Source organism: Puntigrus tetrazona, chromosome 20, assembly GCF_018831695.1.
Source record: "Puntigrus tetrazona isolate hp1 chromosome 20, ASM1883169v1, whole genome shotgun sequence".
Classification (NCBI taxonomy): domain Eukaryota; kingdom Metazoa; phylum Chordata; class Actinopteri; order Cypriniformes; family Cyprinidae; genus Puntigrus; species Puntigrus tetrazona.
Window position 1 is genome coordinate 24,022,014 of NC_056718.1, and position 19,773 is coordinate 24,041,786.

At 33.6% G+C, this 19,773-nt stretch overlaps 1 protein-coding gene and 1 long non-coding RNA gene across 2 annotated transcripts in view; one reads left to right on the plus strand and one right to left on the minus strand.

Annotated features, from left to right (window-relative positions):
* The window catches only part of tmem121ab (transmembrane protein 121Ab), a 44,688-nt gene that overhangs the window by 7,864 nt on the left and 17,051 nt on the right, over positions 1-19,773 (minus strand). The gene's annotated exons all lie outside the window — the stretch shown is intronic.
* Positions 121-10,644, plus strand: LOC122324430. Its single transcript, XR_006247175.1, has 3 exons — positions 121-193; positions 372-478; positions 10,496-10,644. It is a non-coding gene; the product is annotated as an uncharacterized LOC122324430 (long non-coding RNA).

Sequence of the window (19,773 nt, forward strand, 5' to 3'; positions counted from 1 at the left end):
ATTAAACTGAATTCTGCATTTAGAGCTTACAATTCTGAAGAAAAGACTTTTATCCTATTTTTGTAGCAGTTAACTAGCATTTAGTCACTTTGTCTTTACGAGCTAGTTCTCGTGACGTCACGCAAATGCGCGCGATTGGTAAATTCGTAATCATCTTAATAAATTCGTATAATAAAACATTGGGTGTTACAAGGTAAAGTAATTCATTTATTTTACATTTCATTCGCTTTCTGTAAAAAAAAGCTAATTATGTGCACCGCTGTTTTGTAGAGCGCGTGCCACGAAAAACCTCACAAGTGAGGACCCGATTAAAAAGATCGTACACGTAATAAATAAAACACACTCTTAAAGTGAACTTTTGTTTTATGAAGATGCAACGCGGATGAGATCGGCAGTTGGATCAGCTTTCCTGACTGTTTATGGGATCAAGAAACCTGAAGACGCGGGAAACGGCATTTGTTTTGTCTCCACTTTTAAGGTACGTTTTTTTTTTTTTTTAAATATGCAAGCTGCGCTACAGTGCCGAGTTGCTAAAAAAAACACTTGTGCACACAAAAACGCGATTATAATTTGATAGTTCGTTTGGCTGATCGTTGAGCAGACTGTTTACTAAACATACCTGACTAGCATTTATTTTTTATTTAGCGTATGCAAAGCAACGGCATATTTTTCAAAAGCATCTCTCTGTGTGCATGTCTGTGAGGTTGTGGAGTTATTTTAACAAGAAGCCGTATCTTTGACCGAAAAGTCAAAGCTCATAAAAAATAAATGCAACCAAATATGTCACAACGTGCCCCAATATTGAATATCTATGCCTATAATAATGCATATTCCTATGCCAATGATTGCTCTCAGACATAAGAGTGTTTAGTTGCCTTAAACTAGACGTCCAGACATTCTTTTGCTTTCTAAATGGGCGTTTTTGGCCGGAATAAACTGCGATGTGGACCAGATTTTATGTCCGTAATAAAGCGTCTAGCAGCCAGAGAAGTTAAAGAACATCCAGCTCAGTGAATCATCTGCCACCGATGCCAGCGTTTGGACATCCCTGCGGTTGCTGCCACCTTCTTCAGTCCACAGCGTCTGTGTCTCAGCAGCTTACAGTATGTCGGTGAAGGAAGTGCACTACGCTGTCTCCATTACGTGAACACGGCTTCCAGATGCCACGCTGGCGCTTCTGTTGGCGTAGCAGATGTCCCCCGACGAATTGTAAAGGCTTTCTCCGACTTTCCACGCTGACAGAACACGGCGTGCGTGACACGCAAGATGTGTTTTACAAGCCGTTATGAAAAGCAAACACGCTAATACGGGCTTTCTGGAGCATTACAGCATAATGAAGCGAAAACGCATTTCTGAAGTGTTAAATATTCATCTGAAAACTCTCTTCTGTGGCCCGCGAGGACGTCCCGGCCTTGCGTTTGGGAGCCGGTCTATCCGTTCGCTCTCAGCTAAATATATGACTTGTGATTTTTCTTGAGCCAACTGTGCCAGCTGTTTACCCGAGGGCCGGTTGGTTTATTCCCCGCCGGCGGAAATCGTTTCAAACGTATATTAATTCAAAAGCATTAGCAAGGTCATGAAAATGTTGGCACGCCAGGGTGCTCTCGTTTAGTCCTGCGCAATTATTCATGGCTTATTCTTATTCGGTCACTTAAAGGAAACTAGATGAGTCGGGACATGAAATTAAATGCTGGGCTCTTATTAAAGTCATGCGAAGATGCTAACCTGGAGTCATTTCAAAGATGATTCGCCCCGACCGGTTAAGGGTAGTTTTGAAGGCACCGTTGCTAATGTTCATTCTTGGTGGTTTGGACCTAAAACCCACTTTTAGCGTGCAACTCATTCCTAAGCATTTGATTTTTCGCTCTCTGGACAAAGGAACCTAACCTAACCTAGCCACCACGGTGTATTCTGGTTCTATTGTTGCGAAATCGATGGGTTTTCTATTAAATCGATGCCTGAAATAAGATCATAAGGCAACATAAAGCACCCCATTGTGATTTTATTAAAGCTTTTACTTGTTTTGAAAACGGAGGTTGTCAATAAGTGGCTTAATGGCACCACAGAGGTCGTCGAGGACATTAAACATCGACAGACTGAACAGAAAAATAACTAGATGCTTTCGCAGCCTCATTACCCGTGTTTCCATCCGACTATTTTTGTGCATAAAAAAGCTGGATGGATATGCCAAAATGTGCACGGATTCTGCAAATGCGCTCGGCCAATTGAGTCAGGTAATTATTTTGTAATGTCTTTACGCGTAAAATATAATGGACTCGTTTGCCGAATACATTTCTTTATTAGCGTCAAGAAATGTCACGTGACTTTGCCTCCGCAGATCATTTGATTACCGAGCTAACCAGCACATCGATCTCATCACACGCCATCTCGAATGTTATTTTAATAAGTCTATTATCGAAGCGATTTGGTATAATCACCGTAACCGTCTCACACAAATGTGTTCCCAAACATCAGTCATCTGATAACATTCCAGCGTTTGCTATTGCATTTTGTCCGGTGCAAGTCATTTATTATGTAGGGAGAAAAGAGCTAAAGGCTTGTTTGCAGCGACTTTCAATTTTATTATTGATACTTAGTGGCAGTTTCTTAGATAAACTTGTTCTTTTTTAAATGTTTTATGCGATATTTTATGTTTGTGATTAAGTTAAATGCACAAAGTTGGATGGAAATATGGAAAATACAAATACAATGAAAATGGAAAATGCATATATATATATATATATATATATATATATATATATATATATATATATGCATTTGTGCATTTTCCATATATATATATATATTTTTATATATATTTATTTATATATATATATATAATATATATATATATATATATATATATATATATATATATATATATATATATATATATATATATATATAATAATAAAAAAAAATAATAATATATATATTATATATAATATTTAAAAAATAAATAATATATATATATATATATATATATATTTTCAAGTTATTAGAAGCATATTGATGACACCGAATACATTATTTACGTTTTGCTATCACGATTAAAACCCCCCAAAATTACACTTTTAGCATTTCTTTTAAAGCAGTTGTACTGTAAACCTTTAATTGCCCATTATGGAAGAGTTTGGGGATTAAGCATAATTAATAGCATAAATAATCCTTGAAAAAAAGACTAGAGGCAAAAGACAGATACGAGTGCTTAATCAAATATGTATTAACATGAAGCCAAATCAGAATGCTAAATGGATTAACGTTTACATTTATTCATTTAGCGGGCGCTTTTATCCAAAGTGACTTATAAAGGAGGCATTACACAATAAGAGCGATTCATCCTAGAGCGACGGAAACTTGAGAGGCGCCACAATAAAAAAAACCCCGTTATGTTTGAAATGAAATAAAAACTATGTTTGAAATCAGAGTTTCAGTAGTTCAGTCTGGTCAAGACCCGCCCACTTAGACTGGAAGGACTTTGAGTGACACGTGAAGCAGCCAATCACATTTCACTTGTTACTTTTCGGGCCTGATGCATTTAACGTCAATCATCGGTGCGCGGCTTTCATTTTCTGGTGGCTCGTATATATCTCTCGTGATTTCATTTCACAGAAATGTCGTTCTCTCTTTGAGCGAGTTGATTTGTTCTAAACAACATTTCTGTTAAAATGTCAGTCCGAATGTGTTCTTTACGCACAAAGAAGGATAAAAGGGATCAAAGCTTGTACGTATGAATAATTCATCCTCAAAGCGAAGAGAGTAAGAGTGATTCCTTCCTCCCGTCACTCAAACACACGGAGAAAAACAAACATGGCGAGAGTTCAGAGACTTCCAGGCAGGAGAACATCAAACGTTCACAAACATCATGTCTTAGATTAGTAATTAATTAATGAATGAACGCCCAGTTTATTCTGCTTCTCTGTTATGAAATTTAATGAACAGTAAAAGTTAGTCAATAAACTTTATCATGATAATGAAGTGCATCTCTAGAAAACATACTTTTCTTTTTCTTTTTTTATAGTTCTCTCTCTTTATAGGTATTTTGATAATTAATTTTTCTTATCTGTTTGTATGTTAATATATTTGTATTAGTGTTGGGCAATGATTAATTGCGACTGTTTGCATCCAAAATAAAAGTTTTAGTTTATATAAAATGTGTGTTTACTGTGTATATTTATTATGTGTATATATAAAGACAATATTTTTATTTTATATATATATATATAAATAAACATAAGAAAAAATGTTATGTTTATTTTATATATATATATATTAAAAATAACATAATGTTTCTTATATATTACACATATATATATATATATATATAAATAACATAATTTTTCTTATATATTACACATATATATATATATATTTTTTTTTTCTTACATTTTTTATATATATATATATAAAAATATTATATATATATATATATATATATTTATATATATATATATATATATATATATATATATATATATATATATATATATATATATATATATATATATATATATATACACACACACACACACACACACATTAATTTGAGTGGTTATTGCTGTTTTTTTAAATATAATAAAATCAATTCCGTTCCACTGAACATTACTTTTGTTATTTAAGCGTTGATGAAAGTCGAAGAGGAAGCATAATGACAAACAAACACCCAGCGATCAATAAAAATGATTGAATATGAATCCTGGTATCAGCTGCACAGTGAGAGCATTGATTTGTGGGACACGTAGCGCTGCTCATTTATTTAATGATGAGCATTGTTCACCCCCAGGACAATAAATGTTGTTTTCCAGCACCCATCCACAGTCTTTCATCTTATCATGTCAATATCTGCTTTTTATCTCCTTCGGTAATTCATTTTGGGTTTCGGAACAATCTTTTTTTTGGTTTTTTTAATCTGCATCTCCAACACATATTGCTTAAGAGCACCGAGGTCGCGTTGCCAACCAAAGAAAAGCAATAGTCTGTTCCTGTGCTGAATAAAAGAAAACGCCAGGTCGACGCGGAACAACTAAAATAGTTTAACTTTGACCGTTTAAAAAGCAAACTTGGTCTTGATGTTTGAACGTTTTGTAGGCCTTTTTGTGCTTTGAATACACGGATGAGGTCGATATCGGGAGCCAGGAAAGCTAAGCATGCATGTCTGTTTGTTCTGATGTGGATGTATCTTAGAAACTACGAGATGAAATCTTTCACGAGAGGCTTTATGAGCGTGTCGTCAATCTAACGTAACAAATCCTAAAAAAAAAGCGAAATGAGCGAATGCATTAGTCAGAAAGCCGTCATAAAAAAAGAACACGAGGAGCCCGCCAAAACTTTGTCTGCTGGGAAATCTGAAACTTTCAACAAATTAAAATTGTATGGGACATTTTATTGTGATGTGCTCGGGCAGTACATCAACTTTAAGATGTTACTTTAGTAGAGTTTCAGGATATTTACTACAGTTCAGTTTTACCTGCATGTGATTGAAGGTAATGGTAACTTTTCCAAGTGCATTATTATTAAAAAAAAAAAAAAAAATATATATATATATATATATATATATATATATATATATATATATATATATATATATATATATATATATATATATATATATATATATATATACATTTTTTTTATAATGCAGTTAGTTTTAGTAATTGTGTTTTGCCTTTTTTAATAGTTTTTTTAATCTGTGGTTTTTGTTTTATTTATTTTAGTACATCAAGTTAAAACTAAACTAAAATATTTTGGTTATTTTAGTTTGTTATACTGAATTAAAATGGCAAATGTTGCCTTGAAAACTAGATGAGAGAAAAAAATTAAATATATATTATATATATTTATATATATTATTATTATTATTTTTTAATTATAATTATATATATATAATTATTATTATATATTATTATTATTATATATTTTAAATACATTTTTCTCCTATTTTTAAATATTTTAGTACATCAAGTTAAAAATAAATGTGTTGCCTTGACTACTTAACTGACATTTTGAATACATTCATTTATTTTTATTCCAGTTATCATTTATTTCAAGCACTTCACAAGAGTATTTTTCCCTATGGCTTGAGTTTTCAGCTTCAGTCAGCTCTAATATCCTAAGGTGTCTTTCGTGTGTTTCTATACGTTTATGTTGGGGATGTTTCTCGACTCTAAGCACGATCAAGAGTAAAATGAATTCTAGCTTTAGTAAACACCACTAATGAATAAACATTGTTTTAAGTATCTCGTTAATAAAAATCAGGACGTTTAATTATGTTTCCTTTTCATTTGACTTCATGTTCCTCCTCCATACAATTATATGCTAATGATCTGTTATGTACAGTGATCTCCTCCGGAGTTGTGTGACTTATTTAAGAGCACAATTAAAGATTAAACCTGCGACCTTCATGCTAACATCACACTCGTGTCACAATCCCACAGCTCTCTGTTTCTTTAGTTACTCGGATGATTCAAGTCTGTGAATATTTTATGCCTGTTCTGTCGTCCATCAGGTACGCTTTCAAGAATTGTATTTTGGAGATTAGAGAATAATGATTATTGGATATAAATTGGATATTTTCTCATAAAAGTAAATGTGATTTACTATTATTTTTTGAATTATTCATTTTTTTTTAATCTCACAGTTCTGACAAGTATAACACAGAATGACTTTATAGACAAATTTATTGATAACTATAGAAATTATACAAATAAAAAATATATTCTGTCATATGTGTATTAATGGATGAAAATTAAATTAAAAAATTAAATTAAATTAAATTTAATTAAATTAAATTAAAACCATAATATTAATGGTTCTAAAATTAATATTTTTAATGAATGAAGATATTTTTTGTTTAATTAAAATATAATTATATTAATAATAATTGTAATACAAGTATTAAATATGTGTGTGTGTGTATACACATATATATATATAGTTGACAAAGGTTAATATTAATATGTTAGTTGTACTAACAGAAATAATAATAATTTAATTATATAAAACTTGTGTACTTTTTTATATATTTTTATATATTATTTTATTTTTACATTTACATACAATTATATAATATTAAAATATTATAGATTAGATATACGTTTGTTTTTTGATCAGTTTTTCTTTTGACTTCTAAATATTGCAATACGTGTTATGATTATTACTAATAAGAACAAGATTTATAATAATGATCCCAGAGTAAGCTTATTTTTTATGTAAAGAATGTTCTTTCAGTTTTTCATACTGAATAATAAAAAAAAAGGTAGTTATTTCATCTCCCAGTTTCTCGTTACAATTCTGACAAAATTCTGTAACCGTTTTCTTCGGCAATTTTGCAATTCTGACCCTTTTTCTTGCGATTTTTGCCTTGCGATTGTAACATGACTCAATATCTCAAAAATCACAACTGATGCATACAGATGCAATTCCTTTTTTTGTGTGCCAGAATTGTTTTAATTGCACGGTTCATTCAACGTTAGAATATTTTTTTATGATTTATGGAATTCACCACCAGTTTCAAGAACAAAAATAGCTTCCTGGAATAAAAAAAGAGTAAATCCTACACCGTGAGATGGATTTGAGGGCTCATTTGAGTCTGAGACCAGGAGCTTCCAGAGTTTTCACGGTCCGGATCGATAACTCTATTACGAGTAGTTACTTAGCAAACAAACATCAACAACAACAGATTAAAAGGAACGTAAAAGCAATTCAGATCAGAGACGAGACGACTAACCCCTGAGAGCAAAGACTTGATCTTTCCGTCAGTGCGCTGGATGAAGCGATGAAAGTATCTGCTCTGTATTCACCAAACACATCCCGCTCGGATAATCACTGTCTCCCGCTCTCCAGAGCTTCAATTAATGCATGGAATTGTGATTATACCAATCATTCCACCTTCAGCGCTCGCGGATTATCTCCGCCAAGGTGAAGACAATGTCAGAGCGTCAGCTTCAGGATCAATCCGTTCCCGATGGAGCCGTTAGATTCGGGACCCGCTGTTTTTCAGACACACTTTTTTCGATGCCGTTCTGCTTCCATAAAACCTCAAACGCCGAGTCTGGAGGACTTCGTCTGGGACTAATCGATCCCGAACCGTCTGATAGCGTCTTTTGCTTTTGCAAATGTGTTTTCTGAAGGTTTTTGTAGGTCTTGCATGTTTACAATGTGATATTTGAAATGAAAGGTCTCTTCTGCTCAGTTCAAGTGCCATTAAAAACAGTAAAGTAATTTGAGATATTCTGAATAAAAATGCCAGCGTTCTTGTTCAATATATTGTAAAATGTACTTTCTTCCTGTGATGCGAAGCTGAATTTTTGGTGCATTTTAGTATCACATGATCTTTCAGAAATGATTGTAATCATTAAGATTTTAATATTTAATATTTGATTTTATTCCTTTATGAATTCTGAATGTAAAAATAGAAATGTTTTGTAATATTATAAGCATTTTTACTGTCGCTTTCGATTAATTTAATGCATCTTTGCCAATTAAAATAATTAGTTTATTAAAAAAGGCAGGAAAAGATGCAGTTAACCATGCAATTAAATTCTATATATATATATTTATTATTATAATATATATATATATATATATATATATATATATATAATTATATTATTATATATATATGTATATATATATATATAATATATAATTGATAAATATATATATATAATATATATATATATATATATATATATATTTATTATTATTATTATTATTAATATTATTAATAATAATAATAATTATAATTGAAAAATAAATAATAATATATATATCATTTATTTTTTAATTATTATTATTATTAATATTATTAATAATATTAATAATAATAATAATAATAATTAAAAATAAATGATATATATATATATAATATAGAAATAATATATATATAGAAATAATAAATATGTGTTGTATATGACAAATAAAAATTGGACTGTGTCCTATGGAGTGGCATAGCAAAAATAAAAAAAAAACCTTAACGCATATATAAAAAATATAGAAAAATATAGAAAAAATGTACCTTCTTTCTTAGAGTTACAAATAGCATGAGCAAGTATTATCTTCAATGTTTTCTGTCACACCATAGGACACGTCGATACCGTACGTCATCCACCCACATATAGTGCTGAAAGCCTCATTTCTGATGTTTACGAATGTACTTTTGGCTAAATGGCGTAGAATCTGATGCAGGTATCCTTAACTCGCTCGTGTGTGTGTTTTTAAGCCGACAGCTATTCAGCGTCTCAAACACGAGGCCTCTGGAAATAATGGCAAACATCAACGTCTTTCAGGGTAGCGCTGGAGCAGCTTTTCTCCAGACGTCATAACCGCTCCGGCTAATCGAATCAGATCAAAGTTTAATGTTTAATTCGCATTGAGGCTCACGCCGCGCCGATGACAGCAACGAGTCTCACGCCGCAGCATTACAAATCACAGATTTACACATTTATTAACATCAAATGAGCGAACGTGTCATTACTCCGACTGGAAGCAGAATGCAAAGCGCCCCGCGTGTTTTCAAGGTCGTCGCTGATCCAAACCAATACAGACTGATGCAGAATCGCGTCACCGGGGCTAAAAAAGAAGCCGCTCTAACATAATAGACGTAAATAGGTTTGAAGTCCAACCGTCTGTGGCTGCAAGTGAACGCTAGAGAAAGTAAGTCTACTGAAAAATGGAGGGAAAAAAAAAAGTTTTTGTTGCGCCATTTAAGTTGAAAAAGTCGCAAGCAGCTTTTCCCCTGTCAATCAGCTCAATTCTCGTCAGGATTTCGACTGGGTTTATCGATTTATAGACAGTTAGTGCGTGCGTTAATCCTCGTCTTTTGCTGCTGGTGACGACCGAGGTCAAACGGAGGGCAGCATAAGTTATCTCGTGCCAGTTTTGAAAGAAACTCCGGACGGTTTGCCAGAAATGTGTTTGGACGAAACTAGCCTTTTATGGGTGAAAGGATCTGCCAACAGCTGAAGAGGCAAAGTGCAATTAAGAGCGAGAAGTTCATTAGGCAACCGAGAAGAAACTCTTATGAGGGACGTGAACTTCAGACGTTGATTATACGGCGTTACAGCCGCTCACCCAAAAATGAAAATTGGCTGAAAATGTCCTCATTCTAAGGCCACCCAAGACCTAGATGAGTTTGTTTCTTCCTCGGATTCAGAGAAATGCAGCATTGCATCAGCGGTGAATGGGTGCCGTCAGAATGAGAGTCCAAACAGCTGATTAAAAACATTTTATATCTGATGGACGGGAGCGGTGTGGATTATTGTAACGTTTTTAGCAGCTGTTTTGACTCTTATTCTGACGGCACCCATTCGCCGCAGAGCGTTAAGTAATATAATGCTGCGTTTTTGCTAAATCTGATGAAGAAACGAGCTCGTCTACAACTTGGATGGCCTGAGAGTGAGCGAGTTTTTAGCACATTTAAATTGTTCGGGTGAACTGTTCGTTAAAGCTTAAGAGGGAGGCGAAAGATAACAAATCATCTTGTTTCAACAAACAGGCGCAGTGGACCCACTTCAGGCCAAGTCCCATCACAACAGAAGCATAGAGCCTGGAGGAGGAGGCAGGAAACACAGCCCAGACGCTGATAATCGGAGACGCAGCTGTCTCTCTTCAGCCGGAAATACTCCGGCTTTAAAAGGAACTCAAGGACGAACAGAGGTGAGAGATTAAATGCACGTTTATTTGCATTTGACAGGTGACAGTCAAAAAGACCGAATGACCTGAAACTACCTTTTGAAAATGTGTTTTCTTTTGCTTTCTTTTTTTTTTTTGCAATTTTTAATTATTTAAATTGGCAAAGGCCAGTGGAAAAAGCCAGCACGAATAAAAACACAATTGTGAAATCTTCCTTAAAAAACTGTAAATATTTAAAGGCCATTAAATATCATAGGCTGCTTTTTAAAATACAACAGTATAACACAGAATTATTTTATTTACAAATTTATTGATAACTATAAACATTATACAAAAAAAACACAAATGCATTTCTATCATATGTGTGTTCATGGATAAAATTAAATTAAAATTAAAACCATAATATTAATGGTTCTAAAATTAATATTTTTAATGAATATATTTATTAAAATATATTATATTAATAATTTTAATACAATTATTAAATTATATATATATATATAATTTTTTATAATATTACTGTATTATATAAATTTATATTTACATTTATATAATATTAATATATTATAGATTAGATATAATTTTATATTTTTTTGATTAGGTTTTCTTTTGACTTCTAAACATTGCAATATGTGTTATGATTATTACTGTTATTAACAAGAACAAGAGCAGCATCTTTATATTAATGATCCTAAAGTAAGCTTATTTTTTTTAACGTTTTTTTTTTTTTTTTTTTTTTTTTTTGACTTTTGGATTAAATATGACCCAGACACATCCTCGACAGGTTTTGTAAGAATCACCCTTGTAGATAAAAAAAAAAAAAAAAAATCACACAGGCATATTTTTCAATTAACGAGCGACTTCGTATCTTCCGTCTTTTCCACGCAGGGCCTTTTCACCGCTACGCAGCTTCATTAAATGGCTCACACGCCGTCTTTGTTTTCGATAATTATCCAAGGCGTCAGTCATTAATTACCCACTCGTTTGCATTCGCGCTCGCCGAGCCCCTTTCCCGATCAGCGCAGAGACGCTGAATGAGTCCACGCTGCTGAATCCCTGACAGCTGACATGCCATTCAGTGAATGCAGAGTCCCCTTTTCTTCAGAAATCAAAGGCGTAATGAGGGGAATGAGTGCTGTTGAAAAGCTTCAGATGAGAGGAAGAACGGCACGGAACCGAAAGATGATTTTATAGACAGACACCTTCAACATGTCAACATGAAATAGAGTTATTGTAGTGAGGCTTGTTTGCTAGTAAGAGCAAATGTGGGGCGTGGCTTCATTTTACCACCAGGAGTGGATTTAATAGTGAAAACTCTATGCGTGTAAATATTAATGCAGTCAAACGATTGATCGCAATTAATCCCATCCAAAATAAGTTTTTGTTTGCATAATATAAAATGTGCATGCACTGTGTATTATGTCTATATAAATACAAACATGTAAATTAAGAAAAATGTTTATATGTTAAATATAATATAAATATACAGTATAAATGTATATACATGCACATATTTAAAAAAATATATGCATTAAAAAATATGTCAAAAATGATCGGGATATTAAATAAAGATCATGTTCCATGGAGATATATTTTATGCCAAATATGTGATTAAAGGAATGCAGTCATTATAAATCATAAAATGTATAATACAATATAAAATTATTTATAATAATAATAATTATTATATATCATAAAAGTAAATAATTTTTTGTACGCACATGCTGTATAAAAAAAATAAATTAAATAAAATAATATTAATATATTACTTTTTACTATTTAATTATATCATTGTATATTACATATTCATATTACATTTTGTTCGTGAATAATTTCCTACACATTTATAATTGGATGAATTTTAAGAGCTTTTTTAGGCGTCGCATTAACTCCATGCTTCTGGAGCAGATTGTAATGTTTGTGATGGTTCGAGTGTTTGTATGATTTGTACAACATCACAGACGGAGCATCTTCCCGAGTCACAATCTGCTTGGTCCTCTGAGACCAAACACAGCCGGCTCTCTCAGTAGTCCTTCAGAGACCCGAAGAAACAGATAGAGAGAGGTTTCCCTTTCTTTTCAGCACGCTCTCATGAGACACGACTTCATCGCTACATCGGCTTTAACTTAAAGCACCGTACTGAAATATACAAACAAAAACAAGAACATCAAAAACCGAGCCAGAGCCCGTGCTCTCAACAAACCCTCGGAGATCAAGACCCATCACAATATTTGGCTTTTTTTCTAACGCTGTGTTTGCCTGGCAGTTTCTAAGGTGTTTTGATGTGTAGTTCTGGTTGCTATGGCGTTGCTAGGGGGTTACTTTGAATTTGAGATTTCATAAGAAGCTCATAAGTATATCCCTAAGTGCAATTCTCAAGTATTTTCTTAAGAGCAACTTGGAAAGGTTCTTCCCTAGGAAGAAAATGTCAGTTTTAGTGTTATATGATCGTACGCCAGCTCTTGGCAAAACGTGCTGATTGATGACATTCACCTCAGGGCTGTGTTTTTTTGAGTTCTGAATATTAAATGTGACAAATTAATGTCTCACGTAATCATGTTCAATTATTGTTAAATCTCTTGTTATATATATATATATATATATATATATATATATATATATATATATATATATATGTATATGTGTATATATATATATATATATATATATATATATATGTGTGTGTCTGTGTGTGTGTGTACATATATATGTACATATATGTGTGTGTATATATATATATATATGTATATATGTATGTGTATATATATATATATATATATGTGTGTGTGTGTGTGTATGTATGTGTATATATATATATATATATATATATATATAATAAACATTTGTTCATATACATGTATATATGTATATGTGTATATATATATATATATATACGTGTGTGTATATATATATATATATATATATATATATATATATAATAAACATTTGCAGCGCAAATGTTAATTCACCTTTTAGTGCTTAACCCTAACCAACTAATTGTTAACGACATATTCAAATTCATATCAGGGATGTTTCTCTTCTATATGTGCTGTGGAAGAGTCACACGGTACAGTTTGAGTGTTGCCAGATCTCGCCAGAAAAACCCCTCGCAACTAGTGTCGGGGAAAGCCACTTTTAAAAAGCAACGCATTTCAATATTGCGTTACTATAAAAAGGTTACAAATTACTTTACTTTTCATGGAAAGCGAGGCTCAAGTGAATGTAAAATCCGTAAATCAAAAAGTAATCCGATTACGTAACTGGGATTACTCGTAATGCGACACCGCCCACAACAAATAAGAACGTGCACATAATGGATTTACATCCAAATGCCTTAACCGCTTCCTGAAATATCACAACCTGCACGTCTGCTTTATTAGCTCCATAAACTAACTCCGACAACAAGCCAGCAGACGCTTATAAAGTGGACGTGGCAACCCTTTGAGAACACACTAGAGCAGCTTTCCAAACAGAATCAGACGATACCGTGAGTCTTCTGTTGCTGAAGTATTTGTGACCGAGATCTGTACTGTACAAACAAAATGATGATTTAGGGGATACACTCTCGCGTCGTAAACTTTACAGTGCAGCTTTAAAGCTTTAGGGAGGTGGTTTACTGACTTTAGGAATACAAGTCCTTTTGAACAATTGTGAAAAGAGAGATGAGAACATTCTCGTGAATCAGAATTAGCATACTTTACAGCATTTCGGAAATTAGGAAACAAGACAGAGGCAGAAATGTATTTTTTAAAAATGTTGTATGAATTAAACTCTTGTGTAGACTTGTCTTAGAAATGTTCAGAGGAGTCAAAAAGTATGAAGAAATAATGCTCTCAGAGTGTATAGCATGCTCCAGTTATGAGCTTTTCATTATTAGTGTACACACACACACACACACACACACACACACACCTCCACTGCTGTTCTCACATATGGCAGAAGATCCGTCAATAGCAGACAGACACACACACACACACACACACAAAAACACACATTGGGTTTATAATAGTTTTTCTCTTCTAGATAGTCAAGATCTCAGAATTCAGAGTTTCAGAAGAGACCTCCACAGTGCCTCAGATCGGGCTCAGATTAGCAAATAAGAGCGAAGTCTGCCACGAAAAGCCAGTGATTTCATTACATGCTTAAACATTTCTTATCAGCAGTTTGCTCTATTTATAGACAGCTTAAATAATGAATTAAACGAGCCCTCAGAGCTTTGAACAGTTTTTCCAGTGCAGTTTTCTGGTGCACCCCAATACATTCTGGAATAAATATTTACATATTTACAGTTGAAATGTCATAGTGGATTTTTATCTATCAGTAAAATATTTTTTTTAATTCATTTTTAGTTTTAGTTTTGGTTTCACAAAACCCGCTGTGCAAGAGCTGGTTTAGTCATAAGTTCTGTTTTGCATTTTTTACCTTTGCAACCTTAAAAATCAACCAGGAGTGGATTTAATAGTGAAAACTATACTCCTATGCATGTAAATATTACAATTGATCCCATCCAAAATAAGTTTTTGTTTACATAATATAAAATGTGCATGGACTGTGTATTAATTATGTCTATATAAATACAAACATGTAAATTATTAAGAATTTTTTTAATATATATTAAATATAATATAAATATGTAAATGTATATACATGCACATATTTACAAAAATATGTGACCCTGGAGCACAATCCAGTTATTTGTAGTAATAGCCAAAGATACATTGCATTGATAAAATGATCCATTTATCCATGTCAAAAATGATTTGGGATATTAATTAAAGATCATGTATATTTTATGCCAAAGATGTGATTAAAGGAATGCAATTATTACATTTTTATTCATAAAAGAAGCAAATTTCTTTTTGTATTTTGTATGCATATGCAGTATAAAAAGTTAAATATAAACACAATAAAATGTTAATAAATATATCACTTTTTACAATATAACTTATATCATTGTATATTAAATATTCATATTACATTTTGTTTGTGAAGGGGGCATGTAAATACAATAATTTCCTACACATTTATAATTGGCTGAATTTTAAGAGCTTTTTTAGGCGTCGCATTAACTCCATGCTTCTGGAGCAGATTGTAATGTTTGTGATGGTTCGAGTGTTTGTATGATTTGTACAACATCACAGACGGAGCATCTTCCTGACTTTTTATTCATTTTTAGTTGTTATGGTATCCGAAAACCCACTGTGCAAGAGCCGGTTTAGTCATAACAAGTTCTGTTTTGCATTTGTTTGTTTTTTTTGGCATTTTGTTCCTTTGCAACGTAAAAAACAACAGATCTAGTCACACATTTTAATGAACAATATAGCACTGAACTACACTCTGAATCTCTTGTTTCTCTGTTTTAAAACTATCAGCCACGATTACTTATATTTTATATATATATATATATATATATATATATATATATATATATATATATATACATATATATATATATATACATATATATATCCAAAAGTCAACATTTTTGTGTGTGTGTGTGTGTGTATATATATATATATATATATATATATATATATATATATATATATATGTATATGTATATATATATATATATATATATATATATATATATATATATATATATATATATATATATATGTATATATATATATATATATATGTATATGTATATATATGTATATGTATATATATGTATATGTGTGTGTGTATATATATATATGTATGTATATGTGTGTTCTATTTATCTTCTTATAATGTTATAATATAGTGGCCTGCATGGAGTGTTAGAGCCCTGCTGTACTTTAATCTTTTCATGTACAGTAACTTAAATATTCCACATCTGATGTGTGATTTCAGCCGGTTTTAAGAAAGTAAATCACTCCTATAATGAAGACATTAGCCAGTGAAGAACTCCAGGAAGAAGACAGCGCGTCTCTCCGGCTTTGATCTCTGAATCTACAGACGGATCTGGAGATTAAAAACGTCTTCGCCGGAATCATAAATTATGTACATTACCCCAGGAACTGACTAACCGAGCCATTAGATCATTATGGTTGTTAATACTTTTTCCCTGTGTATTTATAATAATAATTTGCTCCCGTTGAAAGCCGCAGATGAAACACGGGCCGGTTGTTACGGCGCACTGAGGCTGATGACATTTAATGTCGCGCAGCGGCGTGTTTAATGAGCGTTATTCAGCAGAAGACACCTCGGGATGGTGTGAATGGATGCACGCGTACTGTACTGAGTATTCACCGGACCGGAGCAAATGTGCATTGAACAAAGTTATTCGGTGTTACTTCATCAGCATCCATAACTGAGAGCGAAGTTAAATGTTGAAAAGTATGTACCGGTATTAGATCGCATGTTTAATTTAGCAAATGAAATGCATTCGGCTTAATTCAATTCTGGCTAATTAGTCAAGTCAAGCGGCTTTTTGTCATTTCAACTACATATAGCTGTGCACAGTTTCTCCTGGACCTGGTTCTACATGAAGTAGCACCATAATTATCGCTTCTACTTCGTCAATATATCGCAATGCAGTACGCAGTGTGTTTTGATTGCGTGCTTCACGGTTTAGCAAGCAGTGGGTAATATTTAGATTATTCTGGATTATCCTGTCGTATCCTGCGCCGCCATGCCATCCAAAATGTGGATGAGTTCGTTTCTTCATCAGGTTTGGAGAAATGTCGCATCACAACGGATGCTCTGCAGTGAATGGGTGCCGTCAGAATGAGAGTCCTAACAGATAAAACCGTCGCAATAATCCACTCCGCTCCAGTCCCTAAGGAGATAAACATGCACGGATCAAATGAAGACGGTCCAAAATAGTTCAATATAAATATGCAATTATGCGAGAAGACGACGGGAGATTTCATTGGAGGAATACGAACTCGTATTTTGTCCAGAAGTGATGGTTTAAAGTTAAAGACGTCTTAGTGATGGATTTGTTTCTTGCAAACATGCAGCCTCTCGATTGAAAAGACATTAACCCGATGGACTGGAGCTTTTTATCGGCTCTCATTCCGACGGCACCCATTCACCGCAGAGCATCCGTTGTAATGCAACGTTTCTCCAAACCCGATGAAGAGACGCGCTCGCCCGCTTCTCGGATGGAGTATGTTTCCTGCGAGTTATTTTAGTAACGTGCGAGCAGATCGGAAAACGCAAGCACCGACAATCAGCCCCGAAAAAGGCTCATCGGTGAATTCGTCTCGGACCCGGCCAATTACGCGCAATTGAGCCGACACCAACAAACCGTCCATCATCGCGGCAGCTGTCTCACGCGAGCGTTTCGGAGACAAATACACACGTGAACCCGTCGCCTCGATTAAATCGGGTCGTTTCAGGCAGAAATCCATAATAAATTAGGCGGCGGTCTTCGGCGTAATGTCATTGATCCCGGCCGTAACGTGACAAACTACCAGCAAAGAGATACCACTTCTAACCAGAAATACATCCAGCCGCGCCGAGAGCTGACGAGATGATTAATTATTGAAAATATCGTCTCTCGGTTACTCGCATGCTATTATTTGAATCTAGCCGTAGCGGCTTTCATTTAATATTTCACCTGTATTGATATATTGTGATTCTCATAATGTGGCGTTTATTTATGCCTTTATTAACGTCGTCTCATTAGCCATACGGATCGGGTGACGCTTTAGTTTAACAAGGAGCTTATTAGAATTCATATTACTGTAATATTAGTCATTTGTTAGCAGTAATTGATTAGTTTTTAGGAACATATGCGGTTCGGAGGCCTGAAGAGCAACAGAAGCAAAAGAAAGAAAGGCGTGTGAACAAAATTTATATAGCTCGACAAAATATTGTAAAAACACTTAAAGTGCCTTGATATGTTTAAAGCAGTAACACAAATTAAAATAAGGCCCGAATATGAACTCAATCCCCTTCCTTCCTGTCCTTTATAACGTTTTTTTAGAGAAAAGCGCTTACGTAAAACTTGCATGTTGCGTTTATATTCTGTCTCCATCTGCTCGCCTTTTAATATCCGTCTTTTACTTCATTACTACTTAATGCAAACCGCTTGAAAATAACCTGCGGTCCGTGGAGCATGTCACAAAGCTGTCTGTTTAAAAGCTTTCGCTTTCTCCTGTCAAACTTATTAAAAGCAAGCTTTTCATTTCGGGTCTGCTTCCTATTTCGAGTTGATGTTCGCCACCGCAATTCAATTCAATTAAGGATTTAAATAAAAATAAAAAAAAAAACGTTTTAATTTCACTAGTTTATGACTGGACGGTTATTGCTAAACAGCATAAAATACAAGAGTATTTAATTGTATTTTAGAAAAATATTTTAGTCAACTCAAATTGAACAAGTTTAATCATAACTATTAAAATAAAGCATGTAGCTGTTGTTTCACAAACTTGAGAAATGTACATTTTAAAATTGAAAAATAAAATTTATTTAACAGTATACAGTTCAAGTGTATTAGTGTATAATTTACAGTAGCAACCTGGTCTCATGAAAATATGTACCTCTGTGCACTTTTTAAAAAAAAAAATTTATGTACCTTCGTGTTTCGCCCCAGTTTTAAAGACAAATGTCACTAAAACACTGGTTCGATACGCGAACCAAGGCACATTTTTATCGATATAGGTATGTATCGCGGCGATTCAGAATTAAAATATCCGCAACTGTTGCTAAAAGTTGCTTTAAATGTTGGAAATGTGCCCTGCGCCAGAGTAACTGTCGTTAGCATACGATACTCTTCGGGCAATCGTGTGAAAATGCCGCTTTGTTAATCGAAGCTCTGTCGATTTGTGTGAATGAAGAGACTAAAAGGTTTCACTGTTTCTTTTGGACATGCACTTCTGTAAAGCTACTTTTCCGTTGTGCGTTTCTGGGGTCGTGCTCTGTTCCCTTTCTGATTAGCACTGATTTTGTGGGCGTGTTTGTGTCGTTAGCTCTTCCAGCGAATCAAACGCGGCTCACGGAAACGCATTCCCCTGAACGCCTCTGTTTGCTGAATTTACAAAGAGACGTGATCCTCAAACAACACCTCAGCTCCACAGCCTGCTGTGTTTCTGTCATAATTATCTTATACATTCATGCGTGCCGCTTGCGGGGTTTAGAGATGCTAAAACGACGGCGACGGCATCGACTGCGGTAAACGCAGTGCATTCTGGGGGTTTATTTTCC